Raw genomic sequence first — 20,423 nt, 5'->3', positions numbered from 1 at the left:
AAAATTAGCTGAGTGTGGTGGCAGGTGCCTATAATCCCAGCTACTTGGGAGGCTGAGGCAGGAGAATAGCTTGAACCCAGGAGGTGGAGGTTGCAGTGAGCCGAGATTCCACCATTGCACCCCAGCCTAGGTGACAGAGCAAGACTCTGTCTCAAAAAAAAAATAAATAAGTAAAAGAATTATATTGCCCCTAGTTAAAACCAAGACAGTTCACTAATACAAAATGGCATCAGATTGCTCCAAAGTAGGCTTCCTCAGCCTTGGTACTATTGATATTTGGGGCTAGTTATTGCTTCTGTGCATTGTAGGATGTTTAAGCAGTATCCCTGGCCTCTACCCTGTAGATGCAGTAGCACTCTCCCAGTTTTGACAATCAAAAATGAGTCTAGATTGTGAACTGTCCCCTACGGGGACAACATCCTCACCCCTACCCCCACCCCCACCTCCCCTTAAGAACCACTGCTATTTGAACACCATTGAAATGAAAACCCCAACTTTAAAGTCTAAAGCTCTTGAGTTTGGCTTCTCTCATAAATGAAGAAAATAACATCCTCAGAAATAAGAAGTGTTTCCCAATGGCTTTCAGGCATTAAAGGAAAAGTGTTAACTTTCTGTTGTTGTTGTTGTTGCTGCTGCTGTTGTTTGGGACAGGGTCTCACTCTGCTGACCAGGCTGGAGTGCAGTGGTGCAATCTTGGCTCACTGCAGCCTCTGCCTCCCGGGCTCCAGTAATCCTGCCACCTCAGCCTCCTGAAGCTGGGACTACAGGCATGCGCAATCACGCCCAACTATTTTTATTTTTTGTAGAGACAGGGGTTTTGCCATGTTGCCCAGGCTGGTCTTGAACTCCTGGGCTCAAGTGACCCGCCTGCCTTGGCCTCCCAAAATGCTGGGATTATAGGCGTGAGCCACCATACCCAGCCTTAGCTTTCTTAGAAAATGCCATTTTCCTTCCTGAAATGTGACCAGGAGCTTTACCACACAGCACGTTGCTATATGTGCAACACAGTCTGTGAGAAGTGTTACTTTAACTAATGGCTAATATAATACCATTTGCAGGAAAAAAAAAAAAAACACATACAAAACCACCAAAAGGAGAAATCCTGACACTAGTGAAATATTCAGTTGTAAACCAAAAGAATTCCTTACTGAGAGTGATTGGCTTTCACATGCGTTGCCCAGAAATGAGCAAATGATATCTGAAGAAGTTTTATCTGTGCTCTGGAGAACTACCATCTTTTAATAGCCTCAAACAGACAGTTGATCATTCTGCGATTTGGACATAATTTTCTTGGTCTCCCAGCCCCATTACCCAGGGGCCAGAAAAAACATTTGGCATGATCCCGACTCTAATATAAAAGAGTTGGCTCCTTTTTTGGTTTCTAACTACCACTGTTAAATATGAGGTCAAAGTTCTAATGATTACTGTCACTTTCTGATTTTACAGTTAAGTATATTATACAGAATGTTAGCAAGTGCCTCACTTTCCTCATCCATAAATGGAGATAATAGCACCTACACCCTAGAGGGTTGTTATGCAGATCAAATTTTGTTTTGAGGATCAGTATTTGTAAAATGCAGCCAGGCGCCGTGGCTCACCCCTAAAATCCCAACACTTTAGTAGGAGGCCAAACCAGATAACAAGAGGTCAGGAGTTCGAGACCAGCCTGGCCAACATGGTGAAACCCCATCTCTACTAAAAATACAAAAATGAGCTGGGCATGGTGGTGTGCACCTGTAATCCCATCTACTCGGGAGACTGCGGCAAGAGAATACCTTGAACTTGGGAGGTGGAGGTTGCAGTGAGCCGAGATCATGCCACTGCACTCCAGCCTGGGTGGCGGAGGGAGACTCTGTCTCAAAAGAAAACAAATTTGTAAAATGCTCACAATACTGTTCACATATAGCAAGTGATATATAAGTGCTTGTTAAACAAATACAATCTATATACTCTGTTATTTGATGAAGAAATTATAATGTTTACAGTTGCATTCTTCATGCCAGATTGGCTGTATTTTTGTTTGGTTCTGTGTTTCTTTTGCTGGGAGAAGACGGAGAAACATTCTTTGAAAATGTCCCTTTTTCTCTCTGAACCTTCACTCACGCCCTAGAAAAAAGAAAATCATCGCAGGGCTGGGCACGGTGGCTCACACCTCTAATTCCAGCACTTTGGGAGGCCAAGGTGGGCAGATCACGAGGTCAGGAGTTTGAGACCAGCCTGGCCAACATAGTGAAATCCCGTCTCTACTAAAAATACAAAAAATTAGCTGGGCGTGGTGGCGGGCACCTGTAATCCCAGCTACTCAGGAGGCTGCGGCACGAAAATCGCCTGAACCCGGGAGGCAGAGCATGCAGTGAGCCAAGATCATCATTGCACTCCAGCCCGGGCGATAGTGCGAGACTCCATCTCCAAAAAAAAAAAACATCTCGGCCAGGCGCAGTGGGTCACGCTTGTAATCCCAGCAGTTTGGGAGGCCGAGGCGGGCGGATCACGAGGTCAGGAGATCAAGTCCACGGTGAAACCTCGTCTCTACTAAAAATACAAAAAAAATTAGCTGGGCGTGGTGGCGGGCGCCTATAGTCCCAGCTACTCGGAGAGGCTGAGGCAGAATGGCGTGAACCCAGGAGGCGGAGCTTGCAGTGAGCCGAGATCACGCCACTGCACTCCAGCCTGGGCGACAGAGCGAGACTCCGTCTCAAAAAAAAAAAAAAAAAAAAAAAAATCTCAGGAAACGATACCCTACTATATGTGAAGCACTAAGTGTGTGTGTGATTGTGTGTGTGTGTGTATATATATACGTATATAGATTCTGGTTTGTAATCCACAGTACAGATTTCACTACAGTCGCTAATCTTGTCCTACAATTTGAAAAACACTGCTTTAGATGAGTATTCCACAAAGAATATTATGTAGAAAAGCAGTATCACAACAATATTAAAGAGTTTCATGTTCAAGAAAGTTTGAGAAAGCCTTACTTTGTATACCCTAACAATAGTACAAGTCATTAGATATCCTGCAGTTAAGAAATATATTCATTCTGTAGAACTCAAAACTTGTTTGTGAACTGGGCATTGTTTTCTTCCACTGTGACAGGGCAGCATCATATAGCTTGTGGGCCAATTTTCATATTTCTCAAATGAAAAAAGTTGAGTTCCAGGAAAAAAAAAAACATTCTTTCTGACTGAATCTAAAAGTGCCTAACTCTGTGCTTAACTCAAGTAGCTGTTTAAGAATCCTGGTTCAACTCCATTAAGCAGTTTTGCCATTTCTTAGTAAAATTTAATAAAAAGTGACCTTGGATTATTTTTCCCTTCAAAGGGAATGTTACTTGTTAAGCAGGTAAGATGGCAGAGATTGAAAGTGCTCAGCTAGGTGCAATGGCTCAGGCCTGTAATCCCAGCCCTTTGGAAGGCAGAGGCAGGAGGATAGCTTGAGCCCAGGAGTTGAAGACCAGCCTGGGCAACATAGCGAGACTCTATCTCTACAAAAAATAAAAATAAAAAAATGAGATGCATGTGGGGTACGTGCCTGTAGTCCCAGCTGCTCGAGAGGCTGAGGTTGGAGGATAGTTTGAGCCCAGGAAGTTGAAGATGCAGTAAGACATGCTCATAGCACTACACTCCAGCCTGGAGAACAGAGCAAGACCCTATCTCAAGGGGAAAAAAAATAAAGTGCTATGTAAATGCCAATAGCTTTCCAATTTTTGAGAAAAAGGACTAAGGAAAGGAAGAGAGAAAGAAAGAAAGAATGGAAGGAAGGAAAAGGAAGGGATGGAGGGAGGGAACCATGAAGGGAGCCCTTTGGATATTAGATCTCCTGTGTGCAAGAAACTTCTAGAAGAATGCCCAGCTCACCAAGGAAAGAGCTCGAAAATAAAAGAAAGCAAAGATATACATCTAAATCTCATACTCTTTGCAGCACTACAGAATAAGGGAAGATAGTTGGGGTAGAGAGGTGGGTAATCCAACAATAGGGAAAAAGGTAATAAAGAGAGTGTCAATTTTGTCCGACAGCATTAAAATATAACAGGCAGGCAAATATTCATTATATAATATTAGCATTCATTCATTATATTGAGGATATCCATTACATAATACTGCTGTGATGGGGCATGAAATAGAGGATGGGAACCAAATTCATCCATCATGTTACAACATATATGAAAAGCAACAAGGAAATTGGAAACAAGTGGTGTGTCCATAGGGTAAGAGTGCTTAAATCTGGGAGCACCAATGGATCTGAGGGGGAAGCCCTTTTTAAAATGCAGAGTCTGTGGGCTTTCTCCCAGACATTCTGATTTGGAAGGGCTAGGGTGTGCTCAATAATCTGCATTTGGTTTTTTTGTTGTTTTTAACTTTTACTTTAGGTTCAGGGATACATGTGCAGGTTTGTTATACAGATAAACCTGTGTCCCGAGAGTTTGATGTACAGATTATTTCGTCACCCAGGTAGTAAACTTAGTATCCAGTAGTTATTCTGTAATGACCACCTAGGAGATTCTGAGGCTGATGATCACACATTCATTTCATGAAAACTTAATGGGTATGTAGTATCTGCTGTGAAAGCAAACTAAATATGGCCTGAGAAGGACTCTGTACTTTTATATTTGAGTCCTTGTGGACCAACCATAGCCTAACTTAATAGGTAGACAAGGCTGAAAAACTAATTTAGGAGTATGAAGCTGTAACAATAGCTGAGTCTTGGCCAATCCCAGTAGCCATGCTTCAACCAGTCATACACTGCTGAGTGTTCAAACCTTGTTCAAATAAGGCAAATGCCAACGTGTAACCAATCCAGCTATTTCTGCACCTCACTTCCGATTTCTGTATGTCACTTCTCTTTTCTTGCCTATTAATTTATTCTGACCACAGGGCATCCCTGGAGTCTCTGTGAATCTGCTGTGATTCTGGGGGCTGCCCAATTCGTGAATCATTCATTGCTCAATTAAACTTCTTTAAATTTAATTTGGCTGAAGTTTTTCTTCTAACACTGCCAAGCCCTGTTCTAGGTGCTAGAGACACAACAGTGGATAAAGCCACACTTGAGAGGCAAGCAATAAAGTGGTAATCATTCTTTTAAAATTCTTTAGTATTAAAATAGTATTTATTAAATAAATTTCCTGAAAAAAACAAGAGACAACATTTTCCTGCTCTCTAATTTATGTTTTACTTAAGAGGAAATGCACCTTAGAAAGCTCTCTAGGCCTGGCCCTAGGGTCCGCCTACAGCATGGACACTGGAAGGGGGTGGCCACCTAGGGTGTCTGTCCAAGTGAAGTCCTGGCACTTCCTGCCATTCCTGCATGCCCTCCCAGGGCACTAAGGGTGATGATTGGGAATTAGAAAGGGTGGTGATGGAGAAGGAATAAAAAATGTGTTACTTCAACTCACAAGAAACACAAGTTAAAGAACTTTTGGGAACTACAAGTCCTCGTCAGCGTCTTGTGGGCTATTGACGCTGACCTCCCAACTTGGTGCCAGTTAGAATTTCCTCCCTGCCTTTTCTGCATTTCATCATTTATTTCCTGGTTTGGAATATTAAAACTTCACTTACATCCTGTTTTGGTCCCTTTGTTTTTTTTTTTTCCGTTGGGCAGAAATTTCAGCAACCTCCTCCAGGTTAGAGAAAAGTAGAGCCAAGGGTAGCAATGACTTTCAGCATGGACGAGAACAGCCACCAAGAGGGGAGAGCTCAAACCTATTTGTCTTGGCAGTGGCATTCAGTGAGCTGCTGGTTATGTCATCTGCCTACAAGTAGGCCTCGCTGTTTTGCAGTCATCCATTTCCCAATAATGGTATCCTGACACCACACATGCACACCCAGATCTGGCAGCGCACCCACCAGCCTGTGCTGACTCCAGAATAGGTAGGGCCAGGGACAAGAAAATGAAAAACAATCCACAGGAAACAGATCACTTAAGAATGTTAAATATTAAAAATGTTGTTTTCACCTGCAGAGTAAGAAAATATAGGAAAAAGGGGATAGCTGGAGAATTTTATCCAGCTAATGAGTTTATACAGTTTAAAAGCACACTTTTGAACTACAATCCAAAGTGACAAAACCATGAAAGCTAAGCAGTATGCAAAACTCTACAACTAAAGTGTTTCATCTCAGTATTTTATATGCATTAATTTCAATTTACAGCTAAATGTCAAGGAAAATCTGTTTCTTTTCTATCTTGTGTTATGTTTGGTACCCTACGGCTTTTAGACACTGAATAACTTATAAACAAATAATATCTCATCCTCATTGTCATGTAAAATAACTCCCCAGCTTGTGTTTCCTGTAGTTCTTAAAGGAAAGAGGATCCTAATGTTGAAAGAAAATTGTATCGGTAAGCCATAGCAAACGGTTCCTAAAAGGAGACTAACAAAATGCTAAGATAATAGGCCTCTATCGTTTTATATTTATGGTTTTACCTATAGTAATTCTGGGATTAGAATTTGTAATACCCCAAACCGCATATGTAAGGTATAAATGTCCCCTAAATATATTTAAAACCTGGAAAAATTGTACAATCAACCTAAAAGGGAGGAACACAAAGAATAATACATGTCTCTAAATTCTGACATAAATTTAAAGGATGAAAACTCCTATATTTATATTTTAAAATCATCAAATGAATACACTGAGATAAGCTATAATAAAATTATTATGCTCAATTTACACTAATTATAAATTGCACTTTTGTGATTAACTGTTGAGGCTTTCAAGTGAAAGCTTTAATCAGCAATATCAGTTTTTTGGTTTGTTTTTTTGAGACGGGGTCTCGCTCTGTTACCCAGACTGGAGTACAGAAGTGCAATCACAGCTCACTGCAGCTTGGATCTCCTAGGCTCAAGCAAGCCTCCCACCTCAGCCTCCTGAGTAGCTGGTACCACAGGCATGCACCATCATGCCCAGCTGATTTATTTTATTTTTAGTATTGATGAGATCTCACTACGTTACCCAGGCTGGTCCCGAATCCTAAGCTCAAGCAATCTTCCTGCCTCAGACTCCCAAAGTGCTGGGATTATAGGCATGAGCAACTGCTATGCCCAGCAATCGCAATATCTTTTTTTTTTTTTTTTTTTTTGAGACAGAGTCTCACTCTGTCACCCAGGCTGGAGTACAGTGGTACGATCTTGGCACACTGCAACCTCCACCTCCCAGGTTCAACCGATTCGATTCTCCTGACTCAGCCTCCCGAGTAGCTGGGATTATAGGCACGGGCCACCACACCAGGCTAATTTTTTGTATTTTTAGTAGAGATGGGGTTTCACCATGTTGGCCAGGCTGGTCTCCAACTCCTAACCTCAAGTGATCAGCCTGCCTCAGCCTCCCAAAATGCTGGGATTACAGGCATAAGCCACTGCGCCCAGCCTAGCAATATCTTTTTAAAAATAATTGCTGCTAGCAGCAATGGACACTCTGCCCTGGAATATTATAAGAGATATCTCCAGCCTTCCTAAATGACTCCCTTGTTTTATAAAACCCCAAATTGTCTGCCTTTTCTTTGAGACTTTCTTCATTAATGAAAGTTCTCCTTATTGCAATAGCCTAAATAAAAAGCCCAATACATGTGCCCTTTTATTATACTAAAACCCAAATTGTTCAAGAAGAGCTTACGGTAACTTTTAAATGAGATTAAAAATCACTTGGCCGGCCTCACTAAATTACAATTTCAGTTAGGCCCAGAAGCCTGAAAATTTTGGAAAGTTCAGTAGGGTTAACCCAAAAAACATCTAAATCCAGGTTTAAATTTGGGAAATCTTTTCTTTAAAAGAGAAGGACACAATTCAAACTGGCTCAACTTATTCAATACACTTATAAAACAAATCACTAAGTCTCAAATGAGGACATCTATCTTTGACCCACAGACTTAAAAAAGCCATATATGCCAAGAAATAATATTTAAGCAACTGTTAAAATCTGTTGGGATTTTAGAATCGTAAAATCCTTTGGCAGTCAACACAATCTACAGGGCACGAAGATGATGCTACAGATACCTATCCATGAATTACACAGTTCAATTTTATGTCCCTAAGCCAAATAACTGAAGTGAATTCTCCACAGTCTCTTCCAGCTGCCCAGTAACCAGCCTAAGAAGGTGACAAGAGCAAAGCAAATGTAGCACAGAGAAAAAGACAGGCAAAAATGGTAGCTGTCATTTCTTCACATTGTGCTGTCAAACACTCTATATTCCTCAAAGCATTTGTCACCTCCAGAGCACACTTCCATTGCTGCCATCATGACATTTGGCTATACATTTTTATTCACTCCACTTATTAAAATGCAAGGCCCTTTGTCAAGAGCACGTGTCATATCAGATACCTTCCCATCACCTGCATAATAAACCTATGCAAGCTCTGTGTCCAACATTTGTGGCCCTATATTCTAGAATAATGCTTAATAAGCACCCACTAAACATTGTTGGAGGAGGTGTTAAAGGTCAATTGCTATTTCTGTTGTTATTACTACTAGCTGGCTGGAAATGGCTAAGTTCCTGTTAGGTGCAGACTTAAGAAAACAAAACAGAATTCACTGACAAATGTTATCTTCTGTCTCAATCATCATTTAGACTTGACCAAGTTTACTGCTTCATTTTACCAAGACTACAATCCCTCAAAAGAAGGAAATGTGCTTTTTATTGTTGGTCACAAGCCCTAACACAGTAAAATATTCAACATGTCCAGCATTCAGCTGAAGTATGAGACATGCCCCCAAGTTTCTAAGGCTGAAAAGAGTTCAACTTTCTCTCCAAAGTGCTAAGATATACCACAAGTGCTACATGGGGAAAGTCTACTTACTGGTAGGATCTAAACCTAAACCTCCAAATGTACCTAAATTCCCAAGTTTTTAAACTTTTCTATCTAGGGAAAAAAGCTTTTTACTTTTATATCTAGGCTCCAGTTTTATATTTAAACTAGATTGGGGCTGGGCACGGTGGCACATGCCTATAATGCCAGCTCAAGAGTTTGAGACCAGCCTGCGCAACATGGCGAAACCCTGCCTCTACAAAAAATACATAAATTAGCCGGGCAGAGTGGCATGTGCCTATATTCCCAGCTACTCAGGAGGCTGAGATGGGAGGATGGCTTGAGCTCAGGATGGGGAGGCTGCAGTGAGTCGAGATGGCACCACTGCACTCCAGCCTGGGCAACAGAGCCAGATTATTAAAAAAAAAAAAAAAAAAAAATCAGGATTAGTAATATTACTGGTTCTTTTTCTTTTTTAATTTACAGCTCGTCAATTTTAATAAAAGAAATGAAAAAGCCACATTCAGTATTAAAGTTAAACAAGTTAGGAGATGAAAGTAGACTAGACCACCCAAGTGGGTAACTTAGCATTGGCTGAAATTACCTAGCTTTAGTTCAGAGACCACTCCTGAAAAGGAAAAGACATTTCTAACAACTTTAGCCAAAGGTCTGGGAGCGTGAAGCCTCAAAGAACCCTCCTGGTAAGGGTACTCTGCATAGATCTGCATATTCTCCCACGGCCCCAAAAGACCAAAAGCCCAGGCTTGTACCCTGCCCTTGCTGTTGAATGATCGTCAGAGGAAGTATGTTGAGAACCCATGAAAAACTAATTTAAATGATTAAAATGTGCCCTGCAGATCACCCTCTCTGGAAAACACTACAGGAGAAAAACAAACAAAGAATATAAGCAAAGTACTAAAAATCCCTGTGTAAATTAAACTCTATTGTTATACCAAAGATTGCTCAAAGGAAAAAAAATTATCATCTTTCCTTTCCAAGAATTTGTAAATCCCTCTTCAACTGGTTGGAATGGAAATTACAAAATGCTACCCCCCACTGGTCTGCAAAAGCCACCACTTAAATGGAAATGCTTCCCTTGAGTCACACAAAGTCCCAGACAGAGCTCTGCACTGTGTACTGTCATTACTAATATGAGGACCTACTCAGGGACAGGTAGAGTGTGGGGATATCTCAGGGCAGGGGTGTCCACTCTTGGCTTCCCTGGGCCACATTAAAAGAAGAATTGTCTTGGACCACACATAAAATACAGTAGCAACAATGATAGTTGGTGAGAAGAACAGGAAGGAAGGAAGGAAGGAAGGAAGGAAGGAAGGAAGGAAGGAAGGAAGGAAGGAAGGAAGGAAGGAAAAGAGAGGGAAAGAGAGAGAATCTCATAATGTTTTAAGAAAGTTTACGAATTTATGAATGTATGTTGAGCCGCATTCAAAGCATCCATTCAATCACTGTTTTCTCCTCCCAGAGAATTCGGTGTGGAGTCAGGCTCTGGAGCTGCATGGTCCAATATGGTAACCCCCAGCAGACCCTGAGAGCTTGTCATATAGCTCACGTGGCTGAAGAACTGAATTTCTCATTTTATTTCATCTTCAATGATTTAAATTGAAAATACTCAATGCTGTTAGTGGAAAACATTTCATTGTGTTTGGAACCACCTGAATCTACTTTTTCAGTGAAATTTTCTTAAATATAAAAACAGATCAAACGTTTCCAATGAAACTGTTGCAACGAAATGGAGATATACTCTGAAGTATAAATTACACACCTGATTCAAAGACTTAGTATGAAAAACACGTCAAATATCTCACAAGTAACTTTTATTATTGACTACCTGTTGAAATATTATTTTAAATATATCTAATTGAATAAAATGTATTATTAAAATTAATTTCACTTTTTCTTTTTTACTCTTTTTAAAGTAGCTACCAGACAATTTTAAATTACAGGTGGTTCGCATTATAGTTCTATTGGACAGAACAGCTCTAGAGATTCCAATCAGCTTAAGCCTTCAGCTTTAAAACTCCTTAATCATTTTTATGCAAGGAGTTCTCTGGCAGTCTGGTGATGACTATTATTACCTCAGAATAATGTTTATAAATGAATAACATAAAATGTGTAAGAGTCCAAAGGAAACTAATTATACTGAACTATACTGAGCAAAATATTCTTTTTTTTTTTTTTTTTCTGAGACAGAGTCTTGCTCTGTCACCCAGGCTTGAGTGCAGTGGCGCGATCTCGGCTCACTGCAAGCTCCGCCTCCCGGGTTCACGCCATTCTCCTGCCTCAGCTTCCTGAGTAGCTGGGACTACAGGTGCCCACCACCACACCCGGCTAATTCTTTGTATTTTTAGTAGAGACGGGGTTTCACCGTGTTAGCTAGGATGGTCTCGATCTCTTGACCTCTTGATCTGCCCACCTCGGCCTCCCAAAGTGCTGGGATTACAGGCGTGAGCCACCGTGCCTGGCCGCAAAATATTCTTAAAATAAATAATAATGCTTTTTCTTAAGGCACTGAAGAACAACAAATAAATAACGGTGAATCTATTAGCTACTGTAGTGATAAGTATAAAAGAGATTGCAATGTGATATTAAAATATCTGAGTTTCCTACTGATGACAAAGTCGTAAGTATTGCTTCTGTCACTGTGGTTTGTTGCCTACATTCATAATTCAGGGAAATGCTCAAGTTCAGTTAGGGGTTAGTGAAAGTGTAGATAGATAACTTTTAGCCCACCCAAATTTGCAGATCCCCTGATTTCTCTGACAGACTTTTTGGGGACCCGTGGATTCCAAGGTTAAGAATACTGTTTTAATGCCTGATGAATCTGTGTGTCTGTTTGTCAAAGATGACCCCCATCCTTAGGATGTACTTTTGCCTTGGCTCATTCCTGTTAATTTGGTGTTCATGACTCATAATTCCTGTTTTTGACCACAACTAAACCAATATTAGAAGGAAGTGCTTGGACTTGTTTTTTTCCGATACTTTTGCTCTGCAAAGGGAACAGGAAGAACAGCAAGGAGTGTATATTTAAAAGAAAAGAGCACCTTAACTACATACCAAAACACAATTCTTTTGATCTAATGATTAATCTGTGTGTGTTAGACTATTTACCAACCAGAAAGGCCACATAAGGCCGCACATGGTGGCTCATGCCTGCAATCCCAGCACTCTGGGAGGCTGAGGCGGGCGGATCACGAAGTCAGGAGATCCACACCATCCTGGCTAAAACAGTGAAACCCCATCTCCACTAAAGATACAAAAAATTAGCCAAGCGTGGTGGCGGGCGCCTGTAGTCCCAGCTACTCCAGAGGCTGAGGCAGGAGAATGGCACAAACCCGGGAGGCGGAGCTTGCAGTGAGCCAAGATCACGCCACTGCACTCCAGCCTGGGCGACAGAGCGAGACTCCATCTCAAAAACAAACAAACAAACAACAACAACAAAAAGCCACATAAATATCACTGGCACTTCATATAATTAACTATACAAAGTATTTCCTGTTGTTTGTCTTGACAAACACTTTCATAACACTTACCATGTGCAGATACTGTTCTAAGAACTACAAATACTAACTCTGCAATCCCTAATACAACCTATGAGTCAAGTACTATTATTATCCCCCTTTTACAGATGAGACAACTGAGGCTCAGGGAAAGGTTAAGTAACTTGCCCAAGGTCACAGAACTGGAATTCCAACACAGAGCAGCTGCCTATGGTGTTCTCAAGGGGAGGGCAATGCCAAACGAAAACAAGCAACAAGAGTCTACTCATTGCAAGTGAGCAAAGGTTCTGATCAAATCTTCATTCTTGCTTCCAAATCACTTGCTGAAAAATTAAAACTAGATAAGTAAGGACAGCTGCCTTTATACCTTCTGGCCTATTCACAGGCAGATTTCCAGACGAAACCAAAGGCCTTCAGGAGGAAAAGCAAAGCTCCTCAGTCTCAGGGCAGCTAATGCTGGGCCTGGCATGTTTTCCACTCTCATCTAAAATATGCTGCAGGAGAATCTAGGCCCAGTGATAAGCCAGGTTTCAACTTCACCTCCCCAGCTTGAGAGCGATTACACACACACTTGGGATTTAACCAGCAAGAGAAGGACACGGAAACCTGGGTTCCTCGGAGCCCACTCTCTGTTGACACTGTTGCCAGGGCTTAGCCAATTGCACCAGTGTCAAGAGCTCCACAGAGCGGTTTCAGCAGGGAAACCAGCCCTACAGGTGTATCCAGGGAGGCAGGTGTACAAGGCCACATTCTTTACTCCACGGAACAAATGAAGGTTTGTCTCCCTGCTGTGCGGGGCTCACAGGGCCAGATAAACCTCTCTCAGACAACAACCTCAGCACAGAAACAGTGTAGCTTGCTGCTACTCTGTAGCACCGAAAGTAAAATGCCAACCACTAAAAGAGAGAAGCAGATAATGTTACAATAACATTTATCTAGAAAGGCAATGTTCATTAGGTAAAATTTAACTACGGCAAGAATCTTTAGGACAGATATGACTCAATAAATGTTTGTGGATCTGAAAACCTAGTGCTTACCTTTTAAAAGGTTTCTTGGACTAATTTAAAAGCTTCATTTTGGCTGTGTGAACTGGCATTCCCTTTCTAAAATGATACAGTCCCAGTGGTAGCTATAATGTTAAATAAAATGACTTCATTTCCTCCAGAGAAATATTTTTACCTCAACCCCCCATGCTCTGGCACTCAACTACTCAAGACTCCAATATCAGGGGGCAAAAAGTCAGGCCTATTAGGCCTGGATCGTTCTCAGATTAACAACCTTGGGGGAATAATCCTATAAGAAAATATTTTCAAGATTTTGGGTAATAACATTTTTGGGCCAGATGAAATTTGTTAGAGTTTGCACTTCTGTTTCTAAAAACCTCTGAAGTCATTTGTTTCCCACAGTTTTTCTTAGAAGCTACTTTGTGGGAAAGAAAGCCAGGGCCTAGGCATCAGGCCAGCTAGAAAGGGGTTGCTCTGAAAGAAAGCCAGCCCCCGGCAAGCAGGAGCGACATGGGCAGCACTGGCCAAGGTGGTTAATTTTTCACCTGGGTAGAGCCGTAGGCACTGACATAGAAAATGTCTGTGAGACGGCGGATCCGGAAACAGGCAAGATGCACAGGTAGTGGAGTGTCTGACCGCAGGTTTGTTGCTTCAAATTACATAGGAACTTATGCCAAACTGAAATAGTTATCTACAGAGAGGAGGAGGAGGGGCAGGGTGTGTTGTCAGGCGGCACAGTGGGGAAATGGCAGTGCTGCGACAGAGGACCTCAACTCTGGACTACACAGCCTCGCACTCCAATCTCAGTTCTGCCACTTGTTGCCAGAGGAATCTTAGTCAAGTTTCTTAAACGCTCTCTGCCTCAGTTTCTTCACCTATAAACCACAGGCCCCAACCCCCAGGGCTGTTGGGATATATACCAAGGAGGTACTCAGAACAGTGGCTGGCATTGAGGAACTGCCAGGTAAGGGCAGCTGTTGCTATTTGTGCAAATTCTGACATTTGTCATTCTGAACATAACCCTCATAACAAACGAGGTACAACTGTTACCTCCACTGAGAGACAAAAGAATTGAGACTTAGAAAAATGAAGGAATTTGCTCAAAATCATGCAGTTAGTAAGAGACTACACGGAGGGATCCAGTCCTGTTTGTGAAATCAGAGACCAGCAGTTTTAACCTCTCTCATCTGGTCTTTCTTCCCTTACTTAACTTCCCGAAAGAGAGAGACAAAGACAGAAAGAGAGAATGAGAGATGGTGAGAAAGACAGAGACAGGGAGGAGGGGGGAAGTGAAGAAAAACACGTTAGAGGTAAATAACTTTTTAAACTAATAAAAAATAAACTTGGCCAGGTGTGGTGGCTGATGCCTGTAATCCCAACACTTTGGGAGGCCAAAGCAGGAGGATCACTTGAGCCCAGGAGTTCAGGGCCAGCCTGGACAACACTGCCTCTTAAAACTAAATAAATAAATAAACGTAACTAATTGCAAATGAAATTCCACCAGGCCAAACTCTCAGTGGCTACATAATAAGTGGTTACACCTCTCCTAGCCTCCTAGACCAGTTGCACCTCGATTCTAGCTGAGTTTCACTAAGCAAGGCAAACGAAGCAGGAGAAGCCTCGGAGGGAAGGTACCAAATAACCCACCTGAAATGAAGCTCAGCTGTCTTTGAAGAGTCTATCTATTCTAAGGCTCAGAACTGGTGGCATGATGAATATCGGTGCTAGAAGAAGAAATGTAAAACCATATAACATTTTTGCCTGTCCGTCCTTGAAATGCCTTACAATTTCCCTTGGAAAAAAAAAAAATTATCTTGTAATTCTTATTTTTCTTTACTTCACTTTTTCATTTCCAGAACTGCTATGGTTCTGGTTGAAGAATGACAACCATGGATCTTCTACAATGCCACCAGCAGTCTCTCTGCAATTGTAGCAAAGGGAAAAACACCACCACTGAGGCTGCCAGTCACAATATTTACCCATGCCGGTGTGTTCTGCTTCTTTTCGGTGGAGGAGGCAGAGAGCAGATAAACGAAAAGCAAAACTTCTCTGTGTCAAAACACAAGCTGAAGATGATTTCCTTCTCCACTGCCCGTGTATGAAATATACGCAAATCCAGAGCAGCCCTGGGCCCAAGCAGTGTTCATGGTTCTGCCCGGCCATAAACATGCCAGCCTTCAAAACATACTGAGACACCAGGACATCAAACAAACAAGGCAGTTCCAGAAAGGATATATCGACTTTTGACGTCTAATGCTCTCGGTGAAATAACTTTGTTTCCCCTAAAAATAGATAAACTAAAATAAATATAAGAGTATTCTACAGCAATGTAGCTAGCCACTTCTTCCTGTGACTCAGAGCAACCTCGTAACTTCTTTTTGATAATAACTATGGGCCAGGAACTAAGTGCTTTTTGTTGGAATGACTGATACGCTCTTCATACCAACTCGGTGAGGAATTTCAAATGACATCCCTTTGCAGATAAGGAGACTGAGTCTCAAAGAGGTAAATAACGGTGTAGGTTTATATAGCTTGCCATCGGCATTTGGACCTTGGTGTGTGAGATTCTGTAGGGTGAGGTCTAACAAAATGGCCCCACCTTCAGTTAAGGATTCAAATGATCACCTAGCAGCCCTTCAACCAGGGTTTAAGCTAAACTCATTCAGAGTTTCTGGCTCTAAACCTCACTCTCATTTCTTTACAGTGAAACACAGTAATTTAAAAAATTCGAAGTAGGCATACTTTCAGGTGGCTCAAATTAAAAGATCGTCAATACCAAGTGCTGACAAGGACGTTAAATAATGGAAACCCATAGACTACTCGTGGTAACATAAACTGGAAGAGCTGGAACACTGCTTAAAATTATCTATTGAAGGCAGGGCATGGTGGCTCACACCTGTAATCTCAGCACTTTGGGAGGCCAAAGCAGGAGGATCACTTGAAGCTAGGGGTTCGAGACCAGCCTAGCCAACATGGTGAAACCCTGTCTACATTAAAAATACAAAAATTAGCTGGGCACAGTGGTATGTGCCTGTAGTGCCAGCTGCTGGGGAGGTTGAGGCACGACAATCGTTTGAACCACAAAGGCAGAGGATACAGTGAGCTGAGATCGTGCCGCTGCACTCCAGCTTGGCCAACAGAGTGAGACTGTATCTCAAAAAAAAAAAAAAAAAAAAAAAAAAATACACATTTTGCCCCTTGTCTGGAGTAGAAAGAATTGTGGTGCTTCTTACAACTGCCAAAGCCAAAGCCTGAATTAGTTCTAAAAGTCTCTGGAAGTTTCTGAGGGCACGGTCACTCCAAAAGATACAAATCCTGGGACTCTGAACTAGCTTCATTTGACAGCCCCTTCCTTTGGTTAAATTTCAAAAATATCTCAGGCTCACCTCAAGCTTACTGCATTCAAACGTTCTCTGATTTCTCCTTCCTCTCTACTGCATCCTTTGTCTTCTACTTCCTTAGGACATTATTCCTTTCCACTTGCCCTTTACTCAAGTTGTCTTTATCCTCTTAGCTATACAATGATTTAATTCAGTACAAAGAACATCACTTTTTACCCATCACTGATTCCCCAGGGCAAGGCACTATGTCTGTTCACAGTAAGTGAGTGATGCTCTTTTTTGTTATTTTGGTTTTTCCTTTTTTGAGACAGGGTCTCGCTCTGTCACCCAGGCTGGAGTGCAGTGGCGTGATCATAGCCCATTGTAGCCTCTACTTCCTGGGTTCAAAATCCTCCCACCTTAGCCTACTGAGTAGCTGGGACTACAGACATGGGCCACCATCCCAGCATTTTTTATTATTATTATTATTATTATTATTATTATTATTGAGACAAGGTCTCCCTATGTTTCCCAGGCTGGTCTCAAACTCCTGGACTCAAGTGATCCTCCCATCTCAGCCTCCCAAAGTGCTGGGATTACAGGTATAAGGCACCACGCCCATCCTAATGTCTTAATGGACAAATGAATAAATTCTCTCTTTTTTTTTTTTTTTTTTTTTGAGACAGAGTCTCACTCTGTCGCCCAGGCTGGAGTGCAATGGCACAAACTCGGCTCACTGCAAGCTCCACCTCCCGGGTTCACACCATTCTCCTGCCTCAGCCTCCAGAGTAGCTTCGACTACATGAGCCCGCCATCACGCCCGGCTAATTTTTTTGTATTTTTTAGTAGAGACGGGGTTTTACCGTGTTAGCCAGGATGGTCTCGATCTCCTGACCTCATGATCCGCCTGCCTCAGCCTCTCAAAGAGCTGAGATTACAGGTGTGAGCCACTGCGCCTGGCCAATAAATTCTCTTTTAATACTAGCAACAACAGAGACAAGTATCTTTCTGTTCTTGTCAAACCAATGACTGCAGCTCTGTATGTTTCCGGAGTGATTTAAACTTGCCAGATGAGCTTTCAGCCAGTCAAACTGATTTTCCTTTGAGCCTAGATTCCTCATGTGGAAAAGCTCCCAGAAAAGCTTGACTAGATAAGAAAAAAGTGATGTCTAGACAATTCTCCTTTAGCCTTCTGCTGGGAAAACCTCCAGCTGTTTCACTGAACCTCATACAACCAACTCATAGTTCACATTTCACAGATTCCTCACCAGGGTTTTGACATCTTGGGGGAAAACAACTGAAGAAGGGTGGGCAGACATCTGACTATAGAGTGGTTTCTAATAAAGCAGTAAGTACAAACAATTCCAAGAAAACTAGGATGTCACTGGTCCCTGTGGTCACCAAACAAAAAGGATGTCTGTCCTATGTAAGGACACCGAAGAGGTGAAAAAGTGCCTAATCCTAATTTAATTATAATATTTTTTCCTATAATCAGAGAGGAGAAAGTCACTCAGGCTTGAAGCCAAAATTATAAATCTCATTGTCCACACAAATTGTACAAGATTTCCCTTGAGCAGACTGCAGGGAGGTGGGCTCTTGTTATCCTTCCTTCCTTTCAACTCTTCCATTTCTGTCTGTAATTTCCCCACCTTTGTTTCCATATAACTTCACCATCCTTGCTCCTATATGGCCACAAAGAAAAGAAATTCTGAGAAATGAGTTGAAATACCCCAGTTAAATAGATTCCTTCCTTGTCTATTAACAAGACATCACTCTTATTTACTTTCTGTAACTTGGCTCTAAGCTATAAGTTCATCTGTCTTTTCTATGCTATAGGCAGTGCAGAGCATGGGCCAGCCTGAAATGGCAGGCCTGCAAATATTGATATGCCAAATGAGAAATAAGTAAACTTGCTTTCAACTAACATGAAATCCCAGAATAACCTTTGAATTTCCATGACACCATTCATCTAGGGATAAGAGGGGAAGGCAGAAGGGGGCATTCCTGTGTCCATCTGGTATACCCCTGCAACAGGCTATTACCACTTAACTGCAATGCATTAAAGGTAGGACAAACAGCCAGGAAACGAACTGGTCTCTGTCCAGTCAAAGAATTAGTCAACACAAATCTACAGAAATAAGTCACTTTGAGCTTGAGGTACTACCTACCCATAATGCATTTCCCCTCACCTCTTTGATTTCATTCAGTTATTCATCCCCTCCCTTCCTAGGTGGTAACTACAACTATTATTTTCAACTCCAGTTCCTTATGCAACACTGAACATGCATAACTGAACTGTACACTGTTAACTGAATAGATGATCAGTATAATAAAGAGTCCTCATGTAAATTAAGGAAAATATGTAAAAACCCCCAAAAAATCCACTGAACAATCATTTGTGCACTCAACATAGAGAGACCCTTAAATATGCTATGCAGAGTATCTTAGAAAATAACACTAAAATGAAGCCCTCTTGGAGAAACTAATGATTTATTTTTAAAGGTCTAGTGAGTGCCTAGATAGTGCCTTACCAAGGCATTCTGCGGAAAACAGGGTTCCTTGTATTCAATGCAGTCAGGAGGTGAACTGATATCAAAGAACCACATCCATTCGTGTCATTTTACACATTTCAAGAAACAAACTTTCCAATAAAGACAGACTCCATTCCTCTTCCCCCTGACCTTCCTGTCAGGCTTCCCTTAATAAAATTTCTGCCAGATAAATATCATGAATGTTCCATTGTGCTGAGAAGAAAGAAGTTTACAGCAAATTGCTTGGTTAGAGCTAAGAGTCTGGGAGCCCCTGAGCAAATCAACTAAGTGCTTTGGAAAAAGCTATTTCCAAATTGGGACAGTTTCCATGAAGTGACTGTGCATAGTCTTCATGAAGAGGTTGTTTGTCTCCTCCTATCTGTCATATTGGTAGTTTAAAGATAAGAAGAAAGCATATTTGGACTGTTTGTTCTCATGGACATTAATCTGATTGTATTTTTTTTCTTTTTTTTTTTTTTTTTTTTTGAGACGGAGTCTCTCTCTGTCGCCCAGGCTGGAGTGCAGTGGCGCAATCTCTGCTCACTGCAAGCTCTGCCTCCCAGGTTCACGCCATTCTCCCGCCTCAGCCTCCTGAATAGCTGGGACTACAGGCGCCCGCCACCACACCCAGCTAATTTTTTTTTGTATTTTTAATAGAGACGGAGTTTGACCATGTTAGCCAGGATGGTCTTGATCTCCTGACCTCGTGATCCACCCGCCTCGGCCTCCCAAAGTGCTACGATTACAGGCATGAGCCACCGCGCCCGGCCTCTGAATTGTATTTTTCAAGTGTACTAAAGTTCCTCCAGGAGCTACACACACAACGAATGTACTTTCCAACTTGGTTATTTAGGAAGACCAGCTTTGTTACATCAAAATGTCCATTAGAAAGTCATCACACAGGCCAGGTGTGGTGGTTCACGCCTGTAATTCCAGCACTTTGGGAGGCCGAGGTGGGTAGATTGCTTGAGGTCAGGAGTTCAAGACCAGCCTGGCCAACATGGTGAAACCCCATATCTACTAAAAACGCTGGGCGTGGTGGCCCACGTCTGTAATCCCAGCTACTCAGGAGGTTGAGACACAAGAATCACTTGAAAACGGGAGGCAGAGGTTGCAATGAGCAGAGATCACGCCACTACATTCCAGCCTGGGCAACAGAGTGAGACTCTGTCCTGGGCGGGGCGGGGGGTGGGGGGGAGGAGGAGGAGGAGGAGGAAGAGAAAAGAAAAAGAAAGTGACAACAAAATGAGCAGAGAAATTGAGGTTTTACCTCAAGTGTCAGCGGAAAAAAAAAAAAAAGTTAAAACAGATGAGTT

At 42.0% G+C, this 20,423-nt stretch overlaps 1 protein-coding gene and 1 long non-coding RNA gene across 12 annotated transcripts in view; both read right to left on the bottom strand.

The window, feature by feature from the left end:
- LOC101176582 overlaps window positions 1-14,439 on the bottom strand; it is an 83,733-nt gene extending 69,294 nt beyond the window's left edge. The window contains exon 1 of the long non-coding RNA XR_001114652.2: window positions 13,802-14,439. This is a non-coding gene — a long non-coding RNA (uncharacterized LOC101176582). The remainder of the gene's footprint in view (window positions 1-13,801) is intronic.
- Window positions 1-20,423, bottom strand: part of MAGI1 (membrane associated guanylate kinase, WW and PDZ domain containing 1) — a 679,526-nt gene that overhangs the window by 582,499 nt on the left and 76,604 nt on the right. The gene's annotated exons all lie outside the window — the stretch shown is intronic.

Source organism: Nomascus leucogenys, chromosome 21 (genome assembly GCF_006542625.1).
Source record: "Nomascus leucogenys isolate Asia chromosome 21, Asia_NLE_v1, whole genome shotgun sequence".
NCBI classification, from domain to species: domain Eukaryota; kingdom Metazoa; phylum Chordata; class Mammalia; order Primates; family Hylobatidae; genus Nomascus; species Nomascus leucogenys.
Note: the sequence above shows the minus strand (reverse complement) of the source record. Positions and strands in the feature narration are given on the sequence as shown.